We start from the raw sequence: 10,418 nt of genomic DNA, 5'->3' as shown, positions 1-10,418 counted from the left end.
AAAATATTTTCCCATGCGTTGTTGTGTATTGAGGTTGACATTTTCCCATGCATGCATGGTTGCATGTGCATTAAAGTATGCTAGCTGGGTGGAGCATGCAATTAAGAAAGAGGAAACAAAATTTATAAGATGGCATATGTGGTGAGGTGGCATATGTGCATGTTAAGGTAAATAGGATAGCGGGGATCAACTTCTTATGTATATAGAATTAGGACGTTGATGCAGGCAACATTTAGTGACTACCTCAGGGCGGTTGTAACACACTAGGCTATGAGCACCCTTTTTATGAGCGAGCATTATTATTTTCAAAACAAATATCCGATCATCCTTAAGTTTCTTCACTTCCTAAACCAAAATGGTCATAAGCGGAGCCACCTGTCAGAGAAGAGAGGGCCACCGATAAGTTTGATTGTTAGTTTTGAAAATTCGGATGCAAGTTAGTCGATGAGCCAATACGTGAAGGAGCAACGAAAGGACGACGCAGTCGCCCTTCGTTTCTTTGGTTACTCAGAGAGTGGTCGGTCTCTGGCAAGCCTTGGATTGGTTTGGTACTCCTTGCAACCAGCGGCGGATCTAGGATTTGATAGTGTGGGGGTCAATCATGAATGACATTCCAATGGCTAGAAAAAATATACACCACAATGCATAGAAGTTAGTATGATGAACACATATTGCAGTAGTAAAAAAGAATTTGTAAATTTGTTTGAGGGGGGCCATGGCCCCCATGGCCCCACCCCTAGATCTGCCACTGCTTGCAATGACAATGACCACGATCTCTTCGCCATTGCCACTAAGGTGTTCGTCGAAGATGGATGCAAGGCCAAGTTTTAGGATCATAGGATCAGGCTTGGCATGGCGGAAGCAATCTGTCTCGTTGTATGCGGCACTGCGGCGCTTTCTGCCGGGTACTACATTTTGCTCGAATTTATGCGCCTTTTCCATGAGAAGGTGTGAGTATGTTCTACTCCCTCCGTTCCAAAATATATGACTCAACTTTGTACTAACTTTGTATCAAAGTTAGTACAAAGTTGAGTCATCTATTTTGGAACGGAGGGAGTAGATTGCGTGTCTTCTGCCAGCCATAAGTGTGTGTCAGGTGCCATGGGTGCTCTGCCAATGTAGTGGTTCTAGTAGATCCTTATATTTCCTTCAGACAATCCGAGCGGTTTCATATGTATATATACTCCGCATCTTCTGCCAGCCATAGAAACGTTGCGGGTGCGCCTTTACTCTTCACTTTGCTGTAATAATAAATAGAAATAGATGTATGCATGACAACGATGCAGATGCCTGGGTTTCAGCCTCTTTCTTAAAAAAGAAATCTATAGTTTTGTCAGTAAACCACATGTATCATTGATCAAGAACTAAAATACATGTATATAAAAACACGCGGCAGCAGCTAGAGAAAATTAGGAGTCGACACATGTACAAACTACTCATTTGTTCGTGTCAAAAAGGGAAAGAACACGCCACATCCGCAACGGCAAAACAGTACCAATTTGGTGTGGCACCAACGCATCCGCAATAACGGCTCTGATATATGCAGTTGCTACTAATCTAAAGAAAAACTTGAGACATCTCTGCACCTGACTGCCCTAAGAAAATGTACTACATCTTGCCGTATACCACGGCGTTGGAGCCCCAGCAGGAACTGCTCGCTCAAGGCAGTTTCTTCTATATCTATATCTATATCTATATCTATCTATCTTCTATACTACCTAATCTATATCTATATCTATATCTATATCTATCTATATCTATACCTATACTACCTAAAAGAAACGCAGCGTTCCGTTTCCCATCTTACGTGGTCGAACCCTTCGTCGAGCCTCCCTCCCGCGCACTGTTGGTTTTCCCTGCATAAGTTCCACCCCAAACGTGATTCCTTCTTCTTAATTACGTGGTCCCACCCCCATGCGATCCGGCGAAAGAACCGGCAAAACCGTCATACCCACGCACGCAATCAACGAAAAATCCACGCAAGCGGTGTCTCCTCCTCCCTGTTCAAACCCTAGCCGCCCCTTCCCGGCTGACGCCGCTAGCGAGCAGCGCGTAGCACAGGCACCAGCACGGCCCTTCCGCGGTCCCCCTCGACCTCGCAATGAAGCAGTTCGTCGGCATCGACGACAAGCCGGTGCGTCCAGTGTAGATTCCTGTGGATGGGTCAATCAGGACGGAGGGCGGTGGATCCGGGACATAGCCATGAAGTCTGTTCGATGTGCGCCCAGTGTTGTCTCAAGTGCATGGGTCGATCCTGGACGGCGGGCGGTGGATCAAGGACGTACATAGCAGCTTTCACCTACGCAAACGGCTGACTACACTAGTAGAAAAAGAGGCTTCCATACGCCCCCATTAGTCCCCAAAACAATCGAACCGCGACCAAAGGGGTCTTTAGTCGCGGTTCGGGAGGAGACCCGCGACCAACTATCTGGGCCCAGCGCGCTCGGTCGACAGCTGGCGGACGGGAGGGGCTTTAGTCCCGGTTGGCCTGGCCAACCGGGACTAAAGGTCCCCGAAGGCCTTTAGTCGCGGTTGGCCAGGCCAACCGGGACTAAAGGCCCATCCAGCTGGCGGACGGGAGGGGCTTTAGTCCCGGTTGGCCTGGCCAACCGCGACTAAAGGTCCCCGAAGGCCTTTAGTTGCGGTTGGCCAAGCCAACCGGGACTAAAGGCCCATCCCTATATATAGGACTCAGCTCACTTCACTTCACTCAGCTCACTTCACAATTTTCAGAAGGGGGTGGTGGGTTTGCTTTTGGTTCCTCCTATGCACACAAGGTGTTTGATGAAATGCCCGAGAGCTTGAAACAAACATGATATGAAGTGTCCGAGCCACACTTGAGCTTTCTCATTTATTTTTCCTCCGCGATCGCGGTTAGCAACTTGAACCTTTCATGTGTCATTGATAAAATATGCATGTGTGTAGTTCATTGTTTAATTTGTATTATTTCTAGCTAGTTAGTTTAACAAATGCATGATGGTTAATTATATACTTTATATAATAATAATGCAGATGAATCGGCAATGGATGTACGGTCCCCGACTCTCCGGCGAGTTCACTACGGGTTTGAAAGATTTCCTCGTAGTGGCAAATGCGAACAAGCAGCAAGGTTTTATTATTTGTCCATGTGCTGTCTGTAAGAATCAGAAGGGTTACTCCTCCTCAAGAGACGTTCACATGCACCTGCTTCGGCACGGTTTCATGCCAAGCTATAATTGTTGGACCAAGCATGGAGAAAGAGGGGTTAGAATGGAAGAAGATGAAGAAGGGGATGATATCGATGACAACTATCATGATCATTTCGGTGATACTTTCATGGAGGATGATGCTGAAGGTGGGGAAGGGTTAGGTGAAGGTGAAGAAGAGGCACATGATGAGCCCGCTGATGATCTTGGTCGGACCACTGCTGATGCACGGAGACGCTGCGAAACCGACAAGGAGAGGGAGAATTTGGATCGCATGTTAGAGGATCACAAAAAGTCGTTGTATCCAGGATGCGATAATAGTCTGAAAAAGCTGGGCTGCACACTGGATTTGCTAAAATGGAAGGCACAGGAAGGTGTAGGTGACTCATCATTTGAAAATTTGCTGAAAATGTTGAAGAATATGTTTCCGAAGAATAACGAGTTGCCCGCCAGTACGTACGAAGCAAAGAAGGTTGTCTGCCCTCTAGGTTTAGAGGTTCTGAAGATACATGCATGCATTAACGACTGCATCCTCTACCGCGGTGAATACGAGAATTTGAATGAATGCCCTGTATGCACTGCATTGCGTTATAAGATCAGAGGCGATGACCCTGGTGACGATGTTGAGGGCGAGAAACCCAGGAAGAGGGTTCCCGCCAAGGTGATGTGGTATGCTCCTATAATACCACGGTTGAAACGTCTGTTCATGAACAAAAAGCATGCCAAGTCGTTGCGATGGCACAAAGAGGACCGTAAGTCCGACGGGGAGTTGAGACACCCCGCTGATGGAACACAATGGAGAAAGATCGACAGAGTGTTCAAAGATTTTGCAGCTGACGCAAGGAACATAAGATTTGGTCTAAGTACTGATGGCATGAATCCTTTTGGCGAGCAGAGCTCCAGCCATAGCACCTGGCCCGTGACTCTATGCATCTACAACCTTCCTCCTTGGTTGTGCATGAAGCGGAAGTTCATTATGATGCCAATTCTCATCCAAGGCCCTAAGCAACCCGGCAACGACATCGATGTGTACCTAAGGCCATTAGTTGAAGAACTTTTACAGTTGTGGGCCAGACCTGGTGTACGTGTCTGGGATGAGCACAAAGGAGAGGAATTTGACCTACGAGCGTTGCTTTTTGTAACCATCAACGATTGGCCTGCTCTCAGTAACCTTTCGGGACAGACAAATAAGGGATACAATGCATGCACGCACTGCTTACATCAGACTGAAAGTGTACGTTTGGTTAATTGTAAGAAGAACGTGTACCTGGGTCATCGTCGGTTTCTTCCCCGAAATCCTTATGTGCCGGGCTCAGAATATGAGCAACAGGAGGATGTAGTCTCTTCTTATCTGAACCTTGATGGTGGAATAGAGATTGTCGATGATCAAGAAGGTGAAGGAACGGACATTGTCGACGGAGGTCAACCGTCAACAACCGATGATCTCGAATTGCAAGTAGCAACCACCTCCGGCGAGGTATATATATACATTGAGCCTCTCGTGATACAAACTTACTGAAATGTGAATACATATGTATTAACGCGCGCGACTCTCTTTCTTTTTTTAGCCCTCCGGATCGAGTACGACAAAGCGTGGCAAATCCAAGGCGATGAAAACAGGAGAAACATATGCCATTGAGTTTGTCAGTGAAACCGGCAAGCCCCTACAGCACACCTCAAAGTTTATCAACCAATGCGGAGTCGTTGTTAGAGACAACGTCCCGATCACCGTCCAGGAATGGAAGGAGCCAAAGAAGGCACGTCTTGGTTTCAGTTTTGTCGACAAGAGAACGAAAAAGGATTGCTGGAGAAAGCTTATGGAACATTTCATTCTACCTCCGGAATACAACAAAGTCGATGAATTCGGTAACGAGGTTCCGGGTGGACGTCAGAGGAGGAGGCTAGTTAAAGAGTTCGCTCTTCAGAAGATGGGCGAAGCATTCCGGAACTTCAAGAAAAATTTAACCCGTGACTATGTCAACAAGGGCAAGACTCCGGATTTCAATGGACAACATGAGAAACTGAAAGATGATTGGCCAGAATTTGTGAGGCAAAAGCAATCGGAGCATTTCAAGGAAATATCAAAAAAAAATAAGGATAATGCGAGTAAGAAAAAGTTCCATCATATTATGGGGCCAGGAGGATACCGCCTTTCGGAGCCTAGGTGGCAGAAGATGGAGGAGGACCTGAGGGTGCGAGGAATCCCTCTAGGTACAGAGGGATGGGACCCAAGGGCCAAAAGCTGGTGGTACGGGCATGGGGGATCGCTAGACCCGGCGACAGGGGTGTGTGTTCACCGGCAGAGACAGTTTGCTCCCACCCAAGCCCTTATTGACGCAATGACCCAAGCTCAAGAGGGCTTGATCAAGTTCAACAGAGAGAAAGACGCACTGACAACAGCCCTCGGGAATGATGAACACGGAGGACGTGTACGAGGCAAAGGCAAAGTTCCGTGGAAAGTAGGGTTTTCCCAGGACAATGACCCGTACTGTTACAGAAGCCGTAAGAGAAAGACGGACCGGGATGCAGATCTTATGACGAAGTTTGCATCGGAACTCCATGAGTTGAAGCAGACCGTGCATGAACTAGTGAAAGAAAAATCGGCTGCAGGGCCGCATGAAGATCATGAAGCGGATCGCGGAAGCCAGCAGCGGAGAAGCAGCGTGGCTTCCACGGATGCCCCGCCTGGTGCTAGTGCACCGATGATCGAGATTCGTGCACCGGAGCCTCACTACCCCGTGGATGATGTAAAGGAGATGAAAGAATGTGATCTGCATTATCCCGTGGGGAACGTTTCCACGAAGGTAGCTAGCGGCAGTGCTTTACCCTGTACACCTGGAGCACTCCACCACAACAACCCCATTGCATATGGCTATGCTCGTGTCACGGTGGAAGACATAGTCCAAGGGTTTGAGGACCTGGAGATTGACAAACCTACACCCGAAGGGGAGAGAAGACTTGGAGATGTCAAGCGCCAGTTCATTCTATGGAAAAAGAAGTACATAGTGTTTCCAGGCGAGGCGCCAAGGCTAGCAAGTCCACCCCCCTCCGATGGTGGTGGTGGTGGTGGTGGCGGTGGTGGCGGTGGTGGTGGTCGTGGTGGTTCACCTACACCTCCTTCACGCCATTCGACGCCGTCCCCCGATCCACAACCTCCGGCGGGTACGACGCCCCCCAATCCTCCTCCGGCGGGTACGACGCCCCCCAATCCACCTCCGGCGAAGAAGCGGAAGCAGGCGGACAGCAAGGAAACCCGCTCCTGGACTATTAACCCGGACCCTTATGTACCTAAGACCACAAGGGTACCGGAGCCATCACTGAAGCCTCTCCTCCCAAGGCCTGGGGAACTTAGTGAAGCTGAAACCAAATTGGCCGCGTCTGCTGATTATGAGAAATGGAAGGCGGATATGAAGGCGAAAAAAGAGCCTGAGCCCAAGCAAGTATTCACTGAGAAGCAAAAGAAGTGGGCTAAGGATTTTTTGACGACACCGTCCCAAGCCGAGCTGAATATGCCTGACGACTATGGACATGAACTTCGTAGGCAAGCCAAAATATTGAAGGAGGAGAAAGAAGAAAGTAATAAAAGCGGGAAACAAGTTGACCAGCTCGGGATGCAGAAGAAACAATCGATCCCCCCGCTCATAGTGAAAGCCGGTCCGGAAGAGGACCCCGAGATCATAGCAGCTGCGGCAGCACTTGGATTGACTGTAGCGAGTGCCATGAAACAAGCGTCCGAGATTGGTTTGACTCTTCGTGCCTTCTTAGGCCTTGAGGATGCGCCAGTATGTGAGATAGCATTACAATATGTGCGGAATGGGCCTCTCGTCGAGCCTGCGCGGGAAAGAGTCTACCACCACAAATGCGAAATCTGCTACGTTGGTACAAGCAATTCATAACATGGGCCGACAAAGAATATGTTTATGCGGATGTTACAGATGAGCATCACACCAAACGGTACTCTGTAGAAATTCATATGAGTGAATTGTTCCAGCTGTTCAATCTGCGTGACCTCGACAAATCTATGCTGAGTTGCTACGTTCTGTAAGTGATTTATTTCTACCTCATCTCATTCTTCATTGCCTGCACTATATATATATATATATATATATATATATATATATATATATATATATATATATATATATATATATATATATTGTCCTAACTATATTGTTGCGTACGCTATTATGCAGATTGAAGATTTGGGAATGCAAAATAAGGAACATCCATGATGTTGGGTTCATTGACCCACATATCGTTAATGGACATGTGTTACAACATCACCCCGAAGACGTGGAGAAAGACCTGTACAAGTTTCTTAGAAAGCATCAACTCAAAAGTCATATTCTATTTCCTTACCATTTTGGGTGAGTGTTTCTCTCTTGTGCCCATTCTCTTTTGTTTACTCCATGCATGGTATGTCTAATCAATGAGTTATGCATGACTGTGCATGTAACGTGTCCGCAGGTTCCACTGGATTCTGCTAAATATTGAACTTCACACCTCCAGAGTTCTAATCATGGACTCTATGGATTCGGATCCAAAGCGTTGGGCCGACATGAGAAAAATGCTGCAAAAGTAATTATTTTCAATCATTTGAGCTCTATATCGATCGGTCTCTTTCGTTCATTTCCTAATATCAAGTAACTAATAACTTCCTTATTCATTTAATTTTCTTTGCCCTGTAGGGTTTGGAGACGGTTCTCAGAAGAAATTGTCGGTGAATTCAAACATGAGCTAGATTTCAGAAGGTTAGTTAATGTGGATAAGCAGCCACCGGGGACCAATCTATGTGGATACTATGTTTGTGAGAACATCCGGAGACACACCACGGAGCGGAAGGCATCGGATAGCGTGCGGAACGCGACGGATAACTTGCGGAGGAGGCTTAGTCCAGAAGCTCGCTTCCGACCAATTCAAGAAGAATTAGCAGGATTTTTCATGAGGGAAGTCATCAATCCTAAAGGAGAACACTATACCGAGGACGAAGAAATTTATATGCATACCCGAGATTGAAACTTGTACGAAGTTGTATATGGTCATCCATCCTAATTGTGTATGGAAACTTGTTCGAAGTTGTATATGGTCACCCGAGATTGAATATATATTATATATTCCTCTTGAATTCTTCTTGTTTGAAATTTTATATGCATGTATATAGTAGCGTAAAATATGTGTACTGAAACTTTATCAAAATTAAAATAAAACACAAAATATAATATAAAAGAAATAAAACACTCCAAACTAAAAAGAAACCAGGTTTAGGGGGGCTAAAACCCTAAACCTGCGGAGGAGCCCTTTAGTCCCGGTTGGCCACGAGAACCGGGACTAAAGGTCCTCCGCCCCGACGGACCACGGGCGCCCACGTGGACGGGCCTTTAGTCCCGATCAGCCACAAGAACCGGGACTAAAGCCTTTAGTCGCGGTCCGTAAGAGGCGCGACTAAAGGGGGGGTCTTTAGTCGCGCATATTTAGTCCCGGTTGCACAGCCGGGACTAAAGGCTGTTGCGAACCGGGACTTAAGGGCTTTTTTCTACCAGTGCTACTCAACCTCCTCCCGGTGGTGGCAGCGGCCAGGTCTGGTTTAGCTACCATTTATCTTTAATACATGCCATGAAAGGCGATCAAGAGGAGCAATCATAAGCAGTGATGTGTTCCAGGGCTACGAGCGCCAGTACTGCGACTTTGCGTCTGCGAGGTCTCCGCCAGATCGCCACCCTCTCTTCCCGTGCCGATTTCTATTCGCTGCTGTTGGTTTCGTCTTACATGGTGAGATCTAAGCAGACAAGATGAAGCAGATGCTCCCTGAGATCCAGTCCGACGTGCGGGATACTGAATCGCTGGTAAATACTAGATTGTGTTTTATGATATTGATCATTCATTCCGCTGCCTTACATACTGCCTTTGGGACACTATCAGAACTAGGCATGTGATTTTGGCAGGTGGAGGCTTCATTTTGGATGTAGGTGAATGTGTGATTTCTGGAAGCTCTGTATATTAACTTCATGATCTGCTCTTGATTTCTTTCTTTGGGACTAGATTTGAAGATTTCCAGCTACACCTTCTAAAAATCAGGCTGCTGATCCGGGGTGCATTGCTACTCGGCCTTGCGTTCAATTGAAGTTTTCTGAGATCAACTCTTCTGAACTTCAAAACGAGTAGTCCTCGTATTTTGAGGTTGCTGTTAACGCACGTATACATAGTCACTTTGATTATGTTTAAGTTAGAGATAGAGTTATTAGCAATTAATTAGGCCGTCCTGTTTATTGTTTTGTAATCTGTTATATATCTATCTCTCTCTTTCCTGTACGACAAGGACAAGGACTAGCTGTAATCGAACTCCTGTATGCTCTCGTGGGTTTCTCCACATTATATAACATGAAGCCGTCGCCCTCAGCAGGATAAGACGTTCCACCAAAACTAATAGTTGCTACTTGCACATTGTTCATCTTCTGTCAATTTCGTTGCATTATTTTGCACTCTATCTGCCAATTTGATTGCATGGTACAGGGTGCGATGGTGGCGTGGGCGCCGCACGGGGTAGGAGCAGTGCCCTGCACAGGCCAGCCCATGCCGGGAGCTAGCATCGCGCCAACGCCTCCATGAACGCCGCCATGACGCGCTGCATGGTGTCGCTGTCGGGTGTGGCCCCCAACATCGCGTTGTGTGCTCGAGCATGTCGTTTGTGGCTTCAAGCCGCCTGGTGGCCACCGTGAAGTAAGTAAATCGAAGGATTCTCTACTGATGAATAGGGAGCTGCACCAGACATGATATGGTCTTTTCATTTTCGCAGTAAGACTGGACTGACCTCAAGACTTAAGTATCTCGGAACTATGTTTTTCCTGCGTAGTTTTCAACAGGCTATTACATGGTCTATTAAGTGCGTGTGAAGATTCTTGAATTTACCCTGACATTATGGAACCTTTGTGCTGAAACAAGTAAATATGTTAATCTATAATGATAGCAATGAAGACATTGTGCAGTTCCGTTATCAGTACAGTGCAGACAGTCATGTGGCCATTATGGCCTATCTTCAGTATCGTGGTTAACATTGATAGGATTAATGTAATCTTCCAAACGACATGTTTCATTTTCCCTATGTATTTTTTTGTTCTGATGCCCTACTACTGTTTTATTGACTGCAGGCAATCTATTTTTTATGGTATGATTTTGTTTGTTGGAGCGATACTAGTTGCCCCTTTTCCACATGTTAGTAAGTTTTGTAGCCGACTT

General features: G+C 46.7%; 1 long non-coding RNA gene across 1 annotated transcript; it reads left to right on the top strand.

The window, feature by feature from the left end:
- The first annotated feature begins 8,733 nt into the window (after positions 1–8,733).
- Positions 8,734–10,176, top strand: LOC120969550 (uncharacterized). The gene is made up of 2 exons (XR_005763840.3): positions 8,734–9,028; positions 9,128–10,176. It is a non-coding gene; the product is annotated as an uncharacterized lncRNA (long non-coding RNA).
- The last annotated feature ends 242 nt before the right edge of the window (positions 10,177–10,418 follow it).

The sequence above is a fragment of the Aegilops tauschii genome, chromosome 7 (genome assembly GCF_002575655.3).
Source record: "Aegilops tauschii subsp. strangulata cultivar AL8/78 chromosome 7, Aet v6.0, whole genome shotgun sequence".
In the NCBI taxonomy this organism is placed as follows: Eukaryota; Viridiplantae; Streptophyta; class Magnoliopsida; order Poales; family Poaceae; genus Aegilops; species Aegilops tauschii.
This window is presented reverse-complemented; position numbering and strand designations above follow the sequence as displayed.